The sequence below is a fragment of the Macrotis lagotis genome, chromosome 1 (genome assembly GCF_037893015.1).
Source record: "Macrotis lagotis isolate mMagLag1 chromosome 1, bilby.v1.9.chrom.fasta, whole genome shotgun sequence".
NCBI classification, from domain to species: Eukaryota; Metazoa; Chordata; class Mammalia; order Peramelemorphia; family Peramelidae; genus Macrotis; species Macrotis lagotis.
The window spans coordinates 837,304,844-837,326,776 of NC_133658.1; the positions used below are offsets into that span (position 1 = coordinate 837,304,844).

The 21,933-nt window shown below is 37.4% G+C and overlaps 1 protein-coding gene and 1 pseudogene across 2 annotated transcripts in view; both read left to right on the forward strand.

Moving 5' to 3' along the window:
- The first annotated feature begins 412 nt into the window (after positions 1 to 412).
- LOC141507495 (small ribosomal subunit protein uS2 pseudogene) lies at positions 413 to 1,359 on the forward strand (annotated as a pseudogene).
- Positions 1,360 to 17,309: 15,950 nt separating this feature from the next.
- LOC141508590 (heterogeneous nuclear ribonucleoprotein F-like) overlaps positions 17,310 to 21,933 on the forward strand; it is a 44,600-nt gene continuing 39,976 nt past the window's right edge. For both annotated transcript variants that reach the window (XM_074217373.1, XM_074217374.1), the window contains exon 1: positions 17,310 to 17,439. The gene's annotated coding sequence lies outside the window, so the exon portion shown is untranslated. The remainder of the gene's footprint in view (positions 17,440 to 21,933) is intronic.

Below are 21,933 nucleotides of genomic sequence, written 5' to 3' on the forward strand. Positions count from 1 at the left end.
TCTTCAAAAAGAGGACCAGCTTCCAAGGATGAAATTTCCATCTTTCAAAGGAAATTCATGCCTTGGATTTGGATTGAGCCAGTGATAGGCATCAGTGATTGCAAGAACTTCAAATGAGAATACTTCCAAGAGTCAGATGTAAATTACATCCACCTTAGAAAAGAGATTCAGTCACTAAATATCCACCAAGCACTTGATTCTGAGGGTTTTACAGAATGAGAGCAAGGAAAGCCTCATCCAATGAGAACTTTCAAAGTTTCAACCAAAAACAATGAAAATAGAATGACTTCATTTTTTGACTTTTGACCACAAGTTCCAATTAAGTGTTTCTGTACCCCGATCATGTGTACAGATACTCCAAGATGGGTTAAAAGAATAATTTGGTGGGGTTTTTTCCCGTGCTGCCCAGAAGAGGGGTCCATACGGCGTTGTTCATGGTTTCCGTCATAACTTTCAAGGGAAACTTTCACAATGTCTGGAGCCCTGGATGTCTTGCAGATGAAGGAGGAGGATGTCCTCAAATTCCTCGCTGCAGGCACCCATTTGGGTGGCACCAATTTGGACTTCCAGATGGAACAGTATATCTACAAAAGGAAGAGTGACGGCATCTATATCATTAATTTGAAGAGAACTTGGGAAAAGCTTCTGCTGGCAGCTTGTGCCATTGTTGCCATTGAAAATCCAGCTGATGTTAGTGTCATCTCATCCAGGAACACTGGCCAGAGAGCTATTCTGAAATTTGCTGCTGCCACTGGCGCCATACCTATTGCTGGATGCTTCACCCCGAGCACCTTCACTAACCAGATCCAGGCAGCTTTCAGGGAGCCTCACCTCTTGGTGGTCACTGATCCTCGTGCAGATCATCAGCCTTTGACTGAAGCATCATTTGTTAACCTTCCAACCATTGCACTGTGCAACACAGACTCCCCACTTCACTATGTGGACATTTCCATTCCATGTAACAACAAGGGAGCTCACTCAGTGGGTCTGATGTGGTGGACGCTGGCCCAAAAAGTCCTGTGGATGCGTGGTACCATCTCCCGTGAGCACCCATGGAAGGTCATGCCTGATCTTTACTTCTACAAAGATCCAGAGGAGATTGAAAAGGAAGAGCAGGCCGCAGCTGAGAAGGCAGTGACAAAGGAGGAATTTCAGGGTGAATGGACTGTACCTGCCCCAGAATTCACTGCTGCTCAGCCAGAAGTGGCTGATTGGTCTGAGGGCATCCAGGTGCCATCTGTGCCCATCCAGCAGTTCCCTACTGAAGATTGGAGTGCTCAGCTGGCCACTGAGGACTGGTCTGCAGCTCCTACTGCTCAGACCACTGAATGGGTAGGAACTACCACAGAGTGGTCCTAAGTTTTACCCAGATGCTCTAATAGTGTTGGAAAAATGCGGATGGAAAATAAACATTGGTTTCTTAAAATAATAATAATAATAATATGGTTGAGGAAGTTGCCAAGCTAGAACATAAAAGCAGTTACTCTGGATTCCCTCGTCATGGCCCAGGCAGTCCTCCAGCCCCTTCCAGCTTCTGATTATAGAGACTACATAAAAGAATGGGAAGAATTAACTGAATTAATGCAAAAAAAAGTTAAGGAAAACAATGAATGCATATATATATGTATATATATATATACATATATATAAATGAATATTTTGTAAAAACAAGGAGCATCAATGGGAAATTTTCGAAATAAAAAGAATTACATGAGTATGTACAGCCTGGCTCAGTGGTTGCAGTGGCAAAATGTCAAATATACTGAGTGTTCTTGTCAAGAAATGGAGCTTAACATACAGCTTGACAGTTCCATCTCCAAACCCCTCCACCACACATACACACACACACACACACACACACACACACAGACACACACACACACAGACACTCATTGACAGTTTAAGTAAAAATTTCCAGGAATTGGTACTTATTGCAAGAAGTCTTGCAAAGGCATTGGAAAAATAAATAAAGGAACAAATAGCCCTTCCCTATAATCTTAGGGGTTCTACAATGGAGATTTGCAGGATCCAATCCCTATTTGTCCATCCCTGACCATTTTCCAACTAGGAGAGGTGTACATGGTGATACAGAGCTCTCATTCTAAATTCTAGTATTAGTTAATAATAGAAACACCAGTATTAAGAGAAGCAGCATGGACTTCTGGCCAAGAAAGTGGAGAGAAGACAGGCACAGTTCTAAAAGTCTCCTGATCTTTTCCCATCTATGATACGAAACAAACCTCTTTTTTTTTTTAGGTTTTTGCAAGGCAAATGGGGTTAAGTGGCTTGCCCAAGGCCACACGGCTAAGTAATTATTAAGTGTTTGAGACCAGATTTGAACCCAGGTACTCCTGACTCCAGGGCTGGTGTGAAACAAACCTCTTAACAGAAATCTGATCAACAAAACCCAGAAAGAAAAGCCAGGAGAAATTTTACTTACTTAAAGGTTGAATAAGAACAAGAAATTTTTCCCAACTAGTTTGTCTTATATATGATTTTAATTTTTCAACCTGTAAGCTAATTCAGTACAGTAATCTGATATTAACAACTTTTTTGTCCAACTTTTTAAATTACTGAGTTCTTGAGGCCCTTGATTATTTGAAGTTTCCCATTGTTAATGCTTTTAGCATAACTGGTAAACTGCCTAGGTCAAAAGGGAAGAGGGTCTCAGCTGAAGTTAATTGTTGAAAGCCATCCTACTCTCCATGAATATTATGACTCAAAACAACTTAGAATTCTGATCCAAGCTACTGTAATGAAATGAAACTGAATTTTTCATTTTTCTAGATCTTGTCCACCTAATTAGCTATGCAATAATATATAGTTTTCATTAAAAAAAATTTCTACTTTTCAAGATAGTAAATGTGGAAAATTACCATTTGCAATATTGAAACATTTTGCATCTAAATTATTGTCAAGAGAAAGGACCTTGCTGTTTTAATCTGAATTTGTTTCCATTTCCATGGCATGGGTAAGAATTATATTAATATGCTATCATGTGTATGTACATAATTCAATTCTTGAAGAATTTTATTTTCTTTTTTAGAATGATATGAGTATATTTGGTTAGAAGTTAATAAACTTATAAAACAAAATATGTAAATTCCATGTAATGTTCATGAGGTTAAATGTTGTTTTTGCTGTGTTGATCTGAAAAATAAGATTTTACTATGAAAACATTATGTTTAATGGAATTCATGTGTCACCTTATTTGGAAATCTGATTTTTCTTATGACTGTTTTGTTTCATTTGGAATTAAAAATACCTGTTGAAATTATTTAGTCATTGGATAGAGCACTGGCCCTAGAGTCAGGAGTACCTGGGTTCAAATCTCGCCTCAGACACTTAATAATTACCTAGCGGTGTGGCCTTGGGTAAGCCACTTTAACCCCATTGCCTTGCAAAAACTAAAAAAAAAAATTATTTAGTCACCTAAGATATTTTTACTATTTAAAAGGATTTCTAAAACAAAGGTTTGTGTTTAGGTCTATTTTAAACATAATTAATTGTTGAACACTTTTTAAATAAATTCTGTTTTAATAAAACTTGACTCTAGATACAACATGGGATTATTGTATTTTTCTTTACATTCCAAGTTTTATTATTTCATCTTTAAATAGAGTTCTTATGTGCAACATTGATAGAATTATCTATGATAATTTATTATTATTATTATTATTATTATTATTATTATTATTATTATTGTCATTGTAAGATTATAGTCACCACATGGCATATTTTGATCCTTTAGAATCAAATTTCTGTCTGATTGTAGGAAATTACAATTAAAGACCCTGTGAGTTTGAAAATTGGCCTTCTATCTGGGTTTGAGTCTGGGTATTCAAATTTAACTTGGACCAATGAGGCCAACTTCAGACATGGATATTGTGGGAAGACTGGGAAAGCAACTGTTCAACAACTTTTGGGTTTAGAGTTTCCTAAGTCACTTTTTTTTAGATTTTTCAAGGCAATGGGATTAAGTGGCTTGCCCAAGGCCACACGGCTAGGTAATTATTAAGTGTCTGAGGTCGAATTTGAACCCAGGTACTCCTGACTCCAAGGCCGGTGCTCTATCCACTGTGCCACCTAGCTGCCCCCTTAAGTCACTTTTCAAGAACATAACATTTGAAATGTCTCACCTAGTTCAAAGCACTTGGTCACCTATATAACCTCTGTTTAGAAACTGACATAAATAAGGAAATTTTTCCTTCTTATGACCCTGGTCAAAGTTCTGTGACTCATGGTCTATTTTTTCTTTAAAGAGAAATACATTTCTATAAAAGAGGTTTTGATTATTTTTAAACATTGGAAAAAGGTTAAAATTGTTATATTAGTAAATCACCTACCAGATGCACACTTCTAAAATAATTATTGAATTTATATGTCACAAACTCAAGTTAATTTGGTTATCTTTAATGAATTCACTTTTGCATTAGAATCCTTATTCATAGAGAAATAGTTCTGTGAGTGGAAAAATCATCAACCAAATCAGGGAAATAAATGAATAATGCCAAGTATAAAACTGGACTTTAACAATTGTATAAAACTGGTTTGTTTTTTAAATTTTCTATTTGTAACTAAGTTTTCTGTGCAACAATTGACAAATCAAATTCTTATTTCCATGATCTAAGAAGTTCCAAATTTCATGTTTCTTTAATGGAAAAATAAGTTTTGATCTTTTAAAAATTTGTGTTCAGATATTTCTTTACCAGAAAGAAAGATATCTTCAAGCAACCTGAATTTTACATGGAATAGCTTGGAACCCAGAAATATTTATGTTATGGTTTACTTTCTTCTTTTTGTACTTCTTTTTTGTATGGGTTATTTAATCTCGATTGTCCCTTTGTTTCTGTAAATGTGCCATCCATCTTTGTGCCCCTCATGGACCTTATGTTGATTGTCCATATATTTGATATTCTAGTTCTTGTCCTTCATTATAGAAGACCAAAATGACATCACTATGTTTGGGACAAATTACAGTGTGTCCCACTATGGGTGATCAGACCAATATGAGCTCAGAATGCTCTACAACAGATTGGGCACAAATAATCCATGTGAACATGTGGGATGGGTACTTGAAACTTTCAGATTTAGAAGAAGTTTCCTTTGAGCTGCTACAAATCTGCCTTCCTCATAGAGTGCAACACCCTCACAGATAAGGGCTCACCATCCTGAGTGATCCTGTGCCAGTGTCTTCCAAGCTGTAGAATCAATTCTGAAATTCTTCAATGAGACCTTTAGAGTGTCTCTGTATTGCTTCTTCTGATGCCCTTGTGAGTGCTTTTCCTGTGTGAATTCTCCATAAAATAGTTTTATTTTTTTTGGCAAGCATACTTCAGGCATCCTAACAATGTGTCTAGTCCATTGTAGCTGCACTCTCTGAAATAATGTTGGAATGCTAGGCAGTTTAACTTGAGAAGGGATGTCAATGTCTGGTATCTTCTGCCAGGTGATCTTCAGAATCTTCTTAAGACAATTTATTCAGTTTCCTGACATGGTGCTGGTAGACTGTCCAGGTTTCACAGGATATAGCAATGATGTCAGCACAACTACTCTGTAGTCCTTCAATTTGGTAGTCAGTCTAATACCATTTCTCTCCCATACTTTTGGAACCTCCCAAATACTGAGCTAAGTCTGGCAATGCCAGTGTCAACCTCATTGTCAATGTGTACCTCCTTGGATAGGACACTATCAAACTAAGTGAACTTGTCCATAGTATTCTAAATTTTTTGATATGCTGTAATCCATGGTTCTACATATGGAACTGGTTTATGGAGCACCTGTATTTTCTTGGTGTTAATTGTTAGACCAAAATTAGCACAAGCAACAGAGAATAAAATCCAAACTTTGGTGTATCTCTGCTTCAGAGGCTACATTGAATGCACAACCATCTGCAAACAGAAAATCATGTATCACCATTCCCTCCACTGTGGTCTTGGTTTGTAGCCTTTTCAAATTAAAGAATTTGCCACTAGATATGCTATTTCCCCCCTCCAAGATGCCCCTCATTTTTCCTTGTCCTTAGGTAATCTGTAGATGACATAATGACATCATCTTTGATCAAAATAGTTATGTCAAAATATAATAAGCTTGTCAGAACTATATTCCTAACCAAAGGTTGATTTCTTAGTTATTGTGAAGAATAGAATGTTATCTATAATGATTTAGAAAGCAATGCTGGCCCTCCCTCCTTGTACTTTAATGGAGAAAAGGATGTGTCCTCCCTTTAGGCAAGATAGCATTGTATAATGATGAACCCCTTTTTTTTTTTTTGTTTATTTATTGCAAGGGGTTAAGTGGGTTGCTCAGGGTCACAGTTTTTTTTTGCAAGGCAATGGGGTTAAATGACTTGCTCAAGATCACACAACTAGGTAATCATTAAGTGTCTGAGGTCAGATTTGAACTCTGGGCTTCCTGACTCCCGGAGGTAGTCATTTTAAAAAGATGCTTTCCACCAATAGTTTCAATAGTTTCCTAGAAAATAAACTTCAAGTCTAATTTATTATTCTGTTATTTAATTTGAACCCTAAATTTTTAGGGTTTACAATATAGATGTATGTATATTAAAGGTCATATTCATTAGGGTCCTCTAAGTTGTGATATTCTCTAGTTTCCTTTTTACTTTTCTTTCTGTTAATATTTATAGCTCTGAGAGCAGAACATTAAAGTCTCCAAATATTATTGGATTGCTCTCTAAGTGTTTTACAATTGTTAATTTTTTCATTATGAATTTAGATGTTGTGCCATTTGGTTCATATTGGTTTAGTAATAATATTGGTTCACCATCTATGGTTCCTTTAAACATAGTGTAATTTTCTTCTTTATCCTGATGTAAAGTTTTCTTTTCTTGCTTTGCTTCATAACAGGGTTGCAACTTGTTGCTTTCTTAGATTCATTTGATACCCATTAGATTTTGTTCCAATCTCTCATTTTAATTTTTTAGATGATTTTTCCCCTTTTTTCTGATAGGCAACAGATTATAGGATTTTGGGGGGGGGTGTATTCCCAAACTCTGAAAATAAATGACCAGGACTTCTGGGGTGAAGCCAAGATAGTGGTAAGAAGTTAACATGCTCCCAGAACATTTCCCTACACAAAGCTAAATGAAGCATGGACATTAAAACTACAGAACCAACCAAACAAAAGACAAGATCCAAAGAAGTTTTCATCTGTAGACACTGAGGATCTTCAGTGAAAGTGTCTCTTTGAATGGGGAAGTAAAGCCCAGCTAGGCAGGAGAGCAAGAAAGCCTGTGGAAGACTTTTAGCCACATCAGCTTGACAACAATAGAGGTCCTGGTGGCTATTTATCAAGCCAACAGGGGAGCATCCCAACCCCAAACAAAGTCTGAACTGGGAACACTGGGACAAAAGACAGGATTAGGATGGGAACAAACCACTGCAGAGGCAGAACCTGGACATAAAAGAGGAAATAAACCTCTAGAAGGCAACGCCTAGACTGCATAGACAACATCTTGGCTAATGACAAGTTGGGATCAAATCTCAGCCCTAGCATAAAAAGTTTGGGCTTAAACTCCCTATGAAAATATATGACCAAAAAAGCTCAGAGATAATAGGCAAAAAAGTCTTCTTTATTCCATTAGAATAGGGAAACTACACAGAAGTTTCCTCTACGTTGAAACCCCTACAGTGAGGCTAAATCTTGATACACATAGTACTGACACAGCAACATTGAGGCAAGTTTTATTTATAGTAAAGTTTCATGATCAGAACATGGTTCCTGCATATGGTTGGCTGAACTCAGGGACCACCTGGGGCTGGTGTGGAAACCATTCCGTGATAGGGGCAGTATAGTTCATCCAGAGCATGAGTGCAAAGTATTGTTATTATGCCAAGCTTGTGGCAGTTTATATGCTGAGATTTAGACTTGGAAAATAAGGTATTTCCTAATAATTTGTTTTTTATCCTTCATTAGTGAAGAAGAATAAAATGACATCACTCTGTTAGAGCCAAATTACAGTGTGTTCAACTGAAGAAACCAATACAAGTTGAAATGTTCTACCACCTTTTAGGCATAAATAGTTCATGTGAGCACCTGAGGTGTTTACTCTAAACTTATGTATCTCAAGTTTCCTTTGAGCTGCTTCAGTTGCTCATAGAACTCAGCACCCTCTCTGATGAGGATATGCCATGCTGGGTGGTCTTGTACCAGTGTCTACCAGCTGCATAATCGAATCTAAAGTTGAGAGAAGTTCAAAGTGTCCCAGTATCACTTCTTCTGGACCGCCTTGTGAGCACTTCCCCTGCATGAGTTCTAACTGCAATATTTAAACTGAAAACACACAAAAAAATGAATAAGCAATTGTAAGTTAAAAAACTTTACATGCAGTGAACAAAAACAATTACAAAATTCTTTGCAAATTTAGTTACCAAACACCAGGAAAAATTAATATCTTACCCAGAGTGATTTTGGTCACCAAAAGTGACCCTGGACAGTTCCTCACAATGAAAGGCAGTTTCAATGAAAGGCTGGTTGGAGCAGGAGTGGGAAGTAGTGAACTTATCAAATAGGTGAATTGTCCCTGTGGAACAAGTTTTCCAGTGGGTCCAGTTTCAATTCAGATACTAGAAAACTCAAGGTTCTCTCTCTCCTCCACCCCCATCCCCTCAGAGAACTGCTGCCACCAATTAATGTTAATCAAATTTTGCTGAGTCGGTTTCTACCTGGGCATGACAGCACAGGCCAGAGACAAAATGCCAGTCATCAAATAGCAGTTTTATTAATTCCTTTTGTTTCAAGGAATTGATCTGCAAATCATGGTATTTCTCCTGATAGGAGCCCCACCTTGCTCTAGTGGATCCAGATATTACATACATGATCATAACTGGAAAGAGAGGGAGAAAGTCAGTGGTTCAGAGAACAATCAGTTTTGGGGCTTGAGTGATCTTCTCAGGACAAACTCACCATTCAGGACAATACAATTATCACATCAGCTATGACCATCTAAATAGGACATCACAGATATTCTCAGTCCAATAATGATCACTAAGTTGATTGTACAGTCTTGAGGTTATCCCCTTATTCTGCTTGTGTGCAAATCAGGTTAAACTGATTCACTTCATGTAAGACAGACAAGAGAATACAGGACTTGTCAGGATAAAAAAAAATCTAGCTACTTTAGTTTCACTGTTTACCAGGGCCAGAATCTCTCCCTATGAAAAGGATCTATAAAAATGAAATCATTATTATATTCAATATAAATCATATTAAACAATATGAAAATCATAATTCCATTTGTCTTAATAGACCTCTTAGAAAGCAAGATGGAATAATACTGGCAGTGCCCTATTTTGGTAAGAGGACTAAATGTCCAGACCTCAATGTATTGGTGCTAGAGGTAATATAATCTGCTTCATAGATAAATAAAACTTTTAAAAAATGGAAAAAAAAGAATTAACACCTGCATGAAACAAGCCCTGAAATGCAAACATTTTACTATAGACAACTCATTTGATATACATTGTTTTCTGTATAAAATATGGAACTATTTACTTGGAATATTTATACATCCCAGGATGTTTTGTAACATTTGAAGTATAATTAGCAACTTTCAAATAAATTCTTTTCTGTGTCATCTACTTACATCTACTATATATAAAACATCTACTATGTTTTCATACAATAATTAGGTCCTTGTCAATATCTAATCCTTTTGAGAAAGAAATTGGAATGAATTTGAATTTTACATAAATGAAAGAGAGGTCTACATAATTAAAGTGGAAAATTTTGAATTTTTTTTGAAAATTCAACAAGATCTGTTAATTATGTATAAACTTTAAAAGACTCAGGGATTTCATATAGAGAACTGAGCCAAATTTATTTAAAAAAAAGCCATTCCCTAATTGACAAATAGTCAAAGGATATGTGGAGGCACTTTACAGATGAGGAAATCAAAAAAAAAATCCTTAGTTATATCAAAACTTGTTCTAAATCATTACTGATTAGAGAAATACAAATGAAAGCATCCCTGAGGTACAACCTCACACCTCTTAGACTGGCCAATATGACAAGAAAGGACAATGACTAATGTTGAAAGGGATTGGGAAATCTGGGACATTAGTACATTGTTGGTGGAACAGTAAACTCATCCAACCTCTCTGGAGGGCAATTTGGAATTATGTCCAAAGGGAAATAAAAATGTACATACCCTTTGATCCAGCAATACCACTACTGAGTTTATACCCTGAAAAGATCATGAAAAGGGGTAAAAACGTCACTTGTAACAAAAATATTCATAGCAGCCCTGTTTGTGGTGGCAAGGAATTGGAAACTGAGTGAATGTCTATCAATTGGGGAATGGCTTATCAAATTGTGGTATATGTATGTCATGGAAAACTATTGACCTATTAGAAACCAGGAGGGATGGGAATTCAGAGAAGCCTGGAAGGAGTTGCATGAACTGATGCTGAGAGAGATGAGCAGAACAAGAAGAATATTGTACACCAGAACAGCAGCATGGGGTTGATGATCAATCTTAATGGACTTGCTCATTCCATCAGTGAAACAATCAGGGACAATTTTGGGGTATCTGCGATGGAGAATACCATCTGTATCCAGAGAAAGAATTATGGAGTTTGAACAAAGACCAAAGAGTATTATCTTTAATTTTTTAAAAATGTTATCTTGTGCAATTTTGCTATCTCTTATATTTCATTTTTTTTAAAGGATATGATATCTCTCTCAACACATTCAACTTAGATCAGTGTATAGCATGGAAACAACATAAAGACTAACAGACTGCCTTCTGTAGGGGGTAGGGAGAGGGGAGCAAGACTAGGGGGGAAAATTGTAAAATTCAAAAGAAATAAATAAATTAATATTTTTTTTTAAAAACAAACCCAGAGATTTCAAAGGTCCTCCAAAGTTGTCTTCTGTGATACTTTAAAGTATTTAGCTTTAGATTTTTAATTGATATTTAAATTTTTTGAATATATCAATGTAACAATATTACAGCACAGATAGTTAAATGAAAGGGAGTCAATGCTAATTAATTTTAATAATATTTTACTTTCCCCTGATTACATATAAAACAATTTTAATATTCTTTTTTGTTAACGTTGAGTTGCAAATTCTATCCCTCCCTCCTTCTTTCTCATACACCCTCCCTCTGTCTCTCTCATACACCCTTTTCATTTTTGTTACTGGTAATTTGGTTATCTTCTCTCTTTCTAAAAATCAGATTAACCAGAAGCTTGTCTATTTTATTGGCTTTTTCATAAAACCAACTCAGTTTTATTTATGAGAGCAATGGTTTTTTGCTTTCCATGTAATCTCTCTCTTAATTTTCAGAATTTCTAATTTAGCATTTAATTGAGGGTGTTTAATTTGTTCTTTTTCCTAGCTTTTTTTGTTGTATACCCAATTCATTGATCCTCTCTTTCTCTATTTTATTCACATAGGCTTTTAGAGATATAAAGTTTCTCCTCAAAACTGCCTTGGCTGCATTCCATAAATTTTGGTATGATGTCTCATTATTATTATTTTCTTGGATATAATTATTGATTATTTCTATTATTTACTATTTGTTCCACCCATTATTTAAGATAAAGTTATTTAATTTCCAATTAGTTCTTTGTGTCTCTTCCCTTGGTATTATTTATTGCTCTAATATTATTAATCAGTATCATCAATCTCACTTTGATTATTGGTTTATCTTTCCCTGACCATTTATTACATGTAATTTTTATTGCATCAAGGTTTTTGTGCCCTAGTACATAGTCAATTTTGGCAAAGGTGTCATGTACTGCCGAGAAAAAGGTATATTCTTTTCTATCCCCATTAAGTTTTCTCCAGATTTCTCTGGTCGTCTTAGGGTAGGACTCTCCTGTTTGCCTGCACTCACATATTGCAGTTTGGGCCTCCATACTAAATAACCAAGCTGGATCTCTCCTTATAGCCCTAGGGCTGATGGCAGCGCTGTGATCATCTATATAATAAAGCATGGGCTAGAGAGCATAATATCTTGGAGGAATAAAGGTCTCAGTGGGGTGCCCCCCCCAAAAAAAAACAACTCTAAAGCCTTGGAAGTGCTGTAAATTAGTCTTGGGCTGAGGAAATGAGTAAACAACAGAAAAAGTAGAATCTGACCATAGAGAATTACTTTAGTCCCATGGAAGATCAAAACACATACTCAGATGATGAGAAAATCAAAACTTCTGTGTCCAAAACTTCCAAGAGAAATAGAAAATGGGCTCAGACTATGGATGAGCTCAAAAAAGACTTTGAAAAGCAATTAAGGAAGGTGGGGGGAAAATTGGGAGGAGAAATGAGAGTGATGCAGAAAAATCATGAAAACCAAATCAAAAGCTTCGTAAAAAGATATACAAAAAAATACTGAAAAAAATAATGTGTTAAAAACCAGTTCAGGCCTAATGGAAAAAAGCAAAACAAAAGGCAAATGAGCAGAAGAATGCCCTAAAAAGCAGAATTGGCCAGATGGAGAAGGAGATAAAAAAGTTCTCTGGAGAAAATAACTCCTTCAAATACAAAATGGAACTAAAAGAAGCTAATGACTTTGCAAGAAATAAGGAAGAAATAAAACTCTTCCCAAAATGCAAAAAATTAGAAGGACATGTGAAATATCTCATTGGAAAAACAACTGACCTTGAAAACAGACTAGAAGAAATAATTTTAAAATTATTGGACTATCTGAAAGCCATGAGCAGGAGAAGAGCCTAGACTGCATTTTTTCAAGAAATAATACAGCAAAATTGCCTTGAGATCCTAGAAGGTGAGGGTAAAATAGAAATCGAGAGAATTCACTGGTCACCCCCTGAAAGGGATCGCAAAAGAAAAACTTCCAGGAATATTATAGCCAAATTCTAAAACTCCTAAATCAAAAAAGAAAATTCTAAAAGCTACCAGAAACAGACAATTCAACCACCAAGGCTCCATAGTCAGGATTACACAGGATCTGGCAATATCTACATTAAGGGCTCATAGGGATTGGAATATAATATTCCAGAAGGCAAAAGATCTTGGTTTACAACTGAGACTCAACTACCCAGCAAAACTGAACATCCTCTTTCAGGGAAAAAGATGGACTTTCAATGCTAGAAGGAACATATATAGACAGGACATAGGAAGGAGCAGAATATAATGGTATGGTGTGGTGAAGGGATGGAGTCAATGGGCAATGGGGGAAAGTACTGGGAATAAGGAAAAGGAGATGAAGAAGAAACTGAGAGATTTCACATAAGAGTCAAGAAAAAGCTTTTTCAATGGAGTGAAGGGGGAGAAGGCAAATGGGAATGAGTGAGCCTTCGTTCTCCTCAGAAATATCTCAGGAAGGAAATGACATACACACTTAATAGGGTGAGGAAATCTGTCTTGCCGTGGAGAAGGATGGGAGGAAAAGGATGGGATGAGGGGGAATGGGGGGAGGGAAGTGGGGGGAATAGATGATAGAAGAGAGGGAAGATCAAGAGAGAGGGTATTCAGATGCAACACACTTTTGGACAGGGCCAGGATGAAAGGAGAGAAAGAATAGAATAAATGAGAGTGGGGAGAAATAGAGTGGAGGTACAGCTAGTAATAGCAACTGAGGGAAAAATATTGAAGCAACTTCTCTGGTGGACTTATGATAAAGAAAGCAACTCACCCTAGAGACAGAGCCATTGAAATCTGAACACAGACTGAAATACATTCTCTCTCTCTCTCTCTCTCTCTCTCTCTCTCCTTGAGGTTTCCCATCTTCTGGGGGGGGGGGGTGTTTACTCTTATGTTTACTCTTATAACATTCAATTTACATCAATGTATGGCATGGAAACAAAGTAGAGACTGACAGACAGCCTTCTCTGGGGTGGGGGGAAGGGGAGGAAATTGTAGAATTCAGAGTCTTGCAAAAAATGATGGGTACATATTACTATTGTATATAATTGGAAAACAAATAAAATGTATTAAAAAAGAGTGATTTAGAGTATTTTTTCAAATGATTTTTATGGCTTTAAATTCTTCATTTGAAAACTGTCTGTTATATCTTTTGTTTTTAGGGTTTTTTTTTTTGCAAGGCAATGGAGTTAAGTGACTTGCCCAAGGCCACACAGCTAGGTAATTATTGTGTCTGAGGCTGGATTTGAACTCAGGTCCTCCTGACTCCAGGGCCGGTGCTCTATCCACTGCGTCACCTAGCTGTCCCTGTTATATCTTTTGACCATCAATTGGGAATGATTTTTGATCTTATAAATTTGATGCAATTCTCTATATATATCTTAGAAATGAGACCTTTATCAGAACTCCTGGTTGTGAAGATTGTCTCCTAGGTTTCTGCTTTCTTTCTAATTTTGGCAGCATTGATTTTATTAGTGTAAAAACTTTTTAATTTAACATAGTCAAAATCATTCATTTTGCAATTTATAATGTGCTCTAATTCTTGTTTGGACATAAATTTATCCCTTTTCCATAGATCAGATAGTGTATTTTTTGATCTATTAATGTATCTATGATATCATTCTTTATGTCTAAATCCTCTACCCATGTTGACCCGATTTTGGTATGGGGGAACTCAAAATTTTAAAAATGTATGTTAAAAATTGTTTTCATTTGTAATTGGGGAAAAATAAAATACTAAATAAGAATTTTTTTAAAGTGACTTGAAAAAAGATTATGATAAAATAAAACAGCATTGTGCCTGAAATGTTGTGAAATAACATCCCCCCGCCCCCCAAGGTTCAAAAGTTCATTTAGACTTGGATCCTGACACTATTTAAGAAATAAGCATTGGACCCAGGACCTCTTCTCATCAATCAACTTGCCAGACATCTAGGTGGCATAGTGGATAGAGTACTGACCATAGAGTCAGGAAGACATGAGTTTTATTCCAGCTTCATACACTTACTAGCTTTGTAACCTTGGGCAAGTCACTTCACCTTGATTGCCTTACATCCTAAGCTATCTCCACTTGTTCTGATTCATATCTAGCCTCTAGATCAGGATGGCGCTGGAGGAGAAAGTGAGGCTCTTGACTTAGCACAGTACCCCCTCCCTCCCCACATACATACACTCAAATCCAATTCACAAGCTTGTCATGATATCACCTCCCTGATGTCTTGGTCTTCTTCAAGGACAAAGGATAGATATCATCTTGGGTCACCTCAAGAAAGCCCAGGGACAGTTTAAATTCTTGGGGAACTGAACTGCCCTATGTTTTAGTGATCCTTAGAATCACTAATCTAGACTTTTTTTTTTTAACAATATAAGAGGTTTGGTGCATGTTCATGTATATTCATTTATGCTGTTCACAGTGACCTTAGACCCTGCACATATAAATCCTTCCTTAATAGCTCTAGAAGTGATCCAGTGTGGGACTGAAAGCAACTCTAGGCACACCAGACTGCTTGTGCTCTCTTGGCTGATTTCCTGATGCTCTTCTTAGTGTTGACTAGTAGAACTGGGAAACAGACCACCATAGACTACTGGTCCAGTCAGGGAGCAGCAGCTTAAATGTTCCCAGCTCTTCTGGCAATTCCACAACCACCATACTCTCAGTTCAGAATCTACAAACTGGCAAAAGTTATAGGTTTCTTATTTTGTTCACTGTTGATTGGTGGCTTGTTCAATGTCTAATAATCTGTTCTTTGGTTAAGAATAGGAAGTACTGAGGACTGACTGATCTGAGATTCTCTCATTCTCCTTAATACAGGAGTGTATCACCACAAAATCACAAGAATCCCTCCCACCACACTCTAGAAGAACTTTGACCTCTCACAGAACTTTCTGGTCATTTCGGAGTGTGTGACCCCAAATTTTCAGCATATTTTCCCACACAAGTGGCTAATAGCAAGATTAACAATCCTGGGGAATGGGAAATGAGGCTAGAGATCTTCTGTGCACAGGAAAAAGTAAAGAAAAAAAAAGACCAGTTTCCCTATTGTAAGGCAGAAGCTGAAATTGGCTGTTGTTGGTTAATGAATTTTGAAACACTGAAAATACTGAGGATACAGTTTCCTTCAATGCTCAGCTCAAAGGTTCCCTCCTACTTAGTTCTAGAAAAGTTAGTTATAGTAATAAGGGAAGGATAAAATATTAGAATACCCAATATCAGAGAGGAGACAGGGTGATCAGGAAAGAACTAACAGATCATTGAATCATAGATGCAGACCTGAAAGGATGGATGAGAAAACAACTGTTTAGTAAGCATCTTGAAATTTAATTCAGTGAACTTTATTAAGCCTCTATTTTATGGTAGACTTTGTAATAATGCTTTACAATTATTATGCGTGAACAGGTGGGCATTTATCTACCTTAGTCTAATTCCTGTCCTGTCCTAATTCCTATTTTACAAAAGAGGAAATTGAAGCCTATGGAGGTTAAGTGACTTGCCTAAGGTGATATAAATAGTACCTTCATGGGTTGCGATTTTTTCAGAGAGGGAAGGGAGAGAGAGAATGGGTGCTGTTTGAGCTGCAGCTGTGTTGTAGATTAGATTTTAGAGTCACCAATTAAAAATAGACAAGGAGGATTACTAAAAAATGAAGGAATTTAAGTGCCAATTTTTCTCAGGATTTTATTATAAATTATTGCAAAGTATACAGGTTAAAACCCCCAGAAAAGCAGCAAGCACTTTGAGGACAGGCTAGGTGAAGTTTGAGAGGGAGAGGGAGGGGGAGATAGGAGAAAGAGAGAGAGAGAGAGAGACAGAGAGAGACAGAGGGAGAGGAGAGAGAGAGAGAGAGAGAGAGAGAGACAGAGACAGAGACAGAGACAGAGACACACAGAAAGAGAGAAATGACAGGCAGCCATGAGGTGTAGCTTAGTGTGACCACATGCATGGTGCTCCAGAGAGCCTCAGCTGGGAGCTGAGAGAAGGCTGTCCTTGCAAGGTGGAAGGTAGAGTCCAGAAGAAGCAAAAAGGGGCAGTGTTTCTTCTTTAATGCACTTCTGTAGTGGGATGGCACGTGGGGGTGCTCTAGCATCCAGGCCAAGTATGCTCCAATGGCAAATTACATACTGGTCCTTCCTGTTCCAAGGTGCCTGGCCTCTAAATTTTAGAGGAGTGGACTAAAACTACTGAGACTGGCAGCCCGGGACCACTTTTTGCACTTTCTTTTAACTCTAGACTCAGACTGGAGGCAGGACTATAGAGGGAACCACGATGACCCAGTGTCCTCCGCCTGCTGGGTGGCTGGAAGGGACCCAGCTCTGGACCTTGGCCACCTATGGGCTAGGAGAGGACTGGGGGTGCAGACCCGCCCATCTGGGTGCTGGGAACGCCCGGTTAACAGGGACGGCTCCGCCCATGAGGGAGGAAAGAGGAAGGAGCTCGGGGCTATAAGAGGGACGGGACTGGGGAAGCCGAGGCCATTTTCCCCTGCAATGTAACCACTTCAGACCTGCTTGTTAAACTGCAACCGGTGCTGTGTCCAGTTTGTTTCCCTCCGTCCCCAAGGAGGGTCCGTGACGTCCGAAGACCGAGGAAAGGTATGTATCCAGGGTTGAAGCCCCGAACATTTGGGTACTTGGAGCACTTGACGTCTGAGGAGCGGTGGGGAGAGGAAGAAATTCAAGCTGCTGTACCTAGTGGACTTCCTCCTCTGGGGCTGCTTGGAGGAGCTATCTCCTATCTCCTCCACCTGGGCAATACAGAAGATTTTTCCCAATCCCTTGAAACCTAGAACTACCCACTTCCTTCAAGAAGTCTTGTGTAACCCGCCAGTCTGCAGAGATCTTCCTTCTCCTGACTTTAGTATGGAAATACCTGGAACATGGAGTTTCATAAATGTTTGTTGATGAATTGATTCACCCTCTCCTATAGTTAACCTTACAAAGGTTATTATTGTGTTTGTATCAGTCCATAAGCCTTTATTTGTAGTTTGTAGTGCTGACTAGCACACTTTATTCCAACTCCGTAAGGCTCCAGGTGAAATCTGCTCATTAATGCTGTCTTCCAGTTTACTATCTATTTATACTACAGATAGTTCCTTCTTTATCTAATGCTTTTCTTTCCTACGGATGGTTTTTGATTAGTTCCTGCTCCAGCTCTTCTAACCTCCTCAGATCAGTAACCACTGTTAATATATATATCTTTGGGCAATTATTTTTCTTCTATCTGTCAGCCTAGTCTTCACGGGGTTTTTTTTTGTTATTTTTGAAAGGCAGTGGGATTAAGTGATTTGCCCAAGGTCACACAGCGAGGTAATGATTAAGTGTCTGAGGTCAAATTTGAACTCAGATTCTCCTGACTCCAGGGCCAGTGCTCTATTCACTGCACCACCTAGTTGCCCCCTATATTGTCTATTAATGGGGTCCCATTATCCATTTCACTTAGATTGCCAAATTCATTGACCACAGTTGGACAAAATGACTCTGAATTATTGTTTTAATTTCCTCTTCATTGGTAGTGAATTTACCCTTTTCATTTTTGATACTGGTGATTTAGTTTCTGATTTCTTTTTTTAATCGTATTAACCAACAGTTTATTTATTTTTTCATAAAACTAGTTCATAGTTTATTAGTTCAATACTTTTCTTTCAATTTTAATGATTTTTTAAAATTTCTAATATTGTATTTAATTGAAGATTTTTATTTTGTTCTTCCCAATAAAACCTTTTTAAGGTTAATATTCCTAGTGAAATCCTCTCCTGGGTTAAGAAACATTAACACAAGAACAGACTATTATTCTTAGACTACTCCTAGAAAGACCTTGCATTCTAAGTTAGCTCTACCTATCTTATGATAAAACTATTCTTACTAACTAAGAGAACTGTAGATTATTCCCATGGAAAAACCTTGCATTACAAAGAAGCTCTTAAGTCTCCTCTTGTTTGATGATAAGCACTGACTGGACTGTTCCTAGACTTTGCCTTCCCAGACAAGTTACATTACTTCAGTATGATCCTGAAGCTTGTTCTCACCACCTGGATAATGAGATAATATTTTATGAAAACTTTTCATTCTTTTCTTTTGTTGCTGGGGTAGATTTTCAGGAGTAGAATGTAACTCTGAAGACTAACCAAAGAGTTGACAGTGAGAGAGACAAAAGGGGGGAGGAGGAGGGGATCCCATTAGGCCATATAATTTTGCTTGACTGTACCTTAGATGCAGCTCCTTGATCTTCACTGCCTTTGTGAGTGTGCCCTTCTCTCAAGAAAAGCAAATAAGGGGCAGCTAGGTGGCGTAGTGGGTTCAAATCAGGTCTCAGACACTTAATAATTACCTAGTTGTGTGGCCTTGGGCAAGCCACTTAACCCCATTTGCCTTGCAAAAACCTAAAAAAAAAAAGCAAATAAGAACTTTCTTTTACTCAGACTAGTCCCTGATTTTGTTGACTGATTCTTGATGTCTCATAGAGTCATTGCTTCCATTTGCCCAATTCTAGTTTCTAAGGAATTATTATCTTCAGTTAGCTTTTATACTTCCTTTTCCATTTAGTCAATTCTACTTTTGGAGGAATTTGTTTTTTCTGTGATTTTTTTTTTTTGCCATGAAGTCATTTTCTTCAATTTTTGTGCTTCCTTTTCCAAGTCTCTCTCTCTCTCTCTCTCTCTCAGTCAGGAATAAGGGACCTCAGTTGCTGATCTTTGCCATGACAAAGTACCAACCACTAGCTTGCCTATGCCCTAATGCTCTGGGCAGTGTTCCCCTTTTATCATAATGAGACAGACCTTCCCTAGAATATAATTTACAAGGAGAGGGATTCCCTTTTCAACAAGTCCAGTCATGAAAATTGCAAAGCAGTTTGCTAGAAATTCAATTTTGATTCTCATACCATATACCATAAATATCTCCAAATTGGTTAGGTGAAGCTTTTTTTCCCCCTTTGAAAAGGCAGTGGGATTAAGTGATTTGCCCAAGGTCACATAACTAGATAATATTGAGTGCTTGAAGCTGGATTTGAACTCAGGTCCTCCTGACTCCAGGGTTTGTACTCTTTCCTCTGTGCCACTTAGCTACCCCACTGCTTAGTGAACTTAATCTAAAAATTCACACTATAAAAATAATTAGAAAAGAACAATAAGGCACCCTTCATAATTATGAGTATGGGAAATTTCTTAAAGGAGAAAAGATCATAAAATATAAAACAGACAATACTGACCACCTAGTTCACTTTTACTCTATCCTATGGAGCCCTAGGGAAATTTGGATTCTATTTTGGGATTTCTCTTTTACTTTGATAGTCCAGCTTTGAGCTTATTTTGATTTTTTTCCCAGTCCTACAGAATGCTTTTCATTCATCTCTACCTAAGGAATCCATCTCTCTTTTCTGTATTATCTTCCCATATAAAAATATAAGATCTTTGAAGGAAAGAAACCAGTGTTTTTACTTGTATTTCTTGCACTTAGCACAATTCAGACCATTTAATCAAATCTTAATTTATCTATCAAAATAAAAAGTGAGAAAAAATACATAGAAAATATGTCATCAAATATAAATGATAAATATCTAATTTCCTAAATTTATCAGTAATTAACACAAGAGGCAAATAGGTCAATAGAGAGGAACAAAAGAAAGACAAAGAATAAATACTGAGTCAGTCAACAAGCATTTTTTAAGCCCTTACTATATGCCAGACACTGCTAAACAATGGGAATACAAATAAAGTCAAAGCACTTTCCCAGTGCTCTAGAAGCTCACATTCTAAGGAGAGAGTTGGGGCAGCCAGAGCAGCTGGGGTGGGGGGGACAACATACAAATTACTATATAACTAGAGAGGTAGATAGATGCTGAGGCTCTTCATTGGATTTGGAGTTAGAAAATGGATTCTAAGTTTTATTCATTTGGAAACTCAAGTGCCGCCTTTTCCTTCAGTGTCTTACATGTCAAAACACAAACATGTTCAAGTAGTATCATTTTCACGTGTCTATGTCTTTGTTTCTAACACACATACTTGCAAATTTACCTATATATAATTATTGTTTGTTTTATATATTTTCATAATTATGTTGTTTATTGTTTTGTATATACACATATGGACATGCACGCATATAACTACAGTGCAAATAGAAGGTAACCTCAGCTGGAAGATATTAAGAGAAGGAAGGGGATTGGGAACCAGGAAAGGTCTCTAAAAGTTAAGATCTGACCTTTTCCTTAAGGTAGTCTGGGAAACCATTAGGCAAAAGTGAGAAGGCATTGGGGACCACCAATGAAAAGTAATTTTTTAGATCTAGAATTCCTCATTGGGGAGGCTAGGTGGCGTAGTGGATAAAGCACTGGCCTTGGAGTCAGGAGTACCTGGGTTCAAATCCAGTCTGGGATACTTAATAATTACCTAGCTGTGTGGCCTTGGGCAAGCCACTTAACCCCATTTGCCTTGCAAAAAAACCAAACAAACAAACCTAGAATTCCTCATTATCTGATTCTGGATGAGGAATCACAAAACAGCAGAATTCATCAATTCACAACCCTAATGTATATAGATGTTTGTGCCACTATGTTCTTACAATTGACCATCAATATTCTGGAGTATGCAAAAACCACATAATTTATCTGAATAGTCCTAAATTTAATGGGTTATAGGTTCAAAAAATGTTTTATATTGAAAGTTTTCTGCTAAGGATTAGGGTTACTGAATGATTAGAATAACTTGAATAAAAATAGTAAAACAGGTCAGGGGCATGGTGATCTTGTAGTACAAAAAAAAAATCATATAATTGGGAACCTAGCCAGTCTCTGATAAGGAGGGGAGTGTTTACTAGGAACTTGGCCAGTCCTGTACATCCACCCATTCCCCAGTTACCTGGAGAAAAAAACATCCCTCCTAGAACTTGGCCTGTTTCAGGATGTATCTTCTGAGTCCAGAGTCATGTAGATACTTGGCACCATGCCTTCTTTGTTTAGAATCCTATAATTATACAAGCCTTGCTCTGACCCCTTTGGAATATCACCCATGTACAGGGTGCTTTTCCTGGGACCCTTTTGATCTGGACTATGAAAGGGGCTGTTGAAAACTGGGGTCCCCCAGCCCAAGGTGC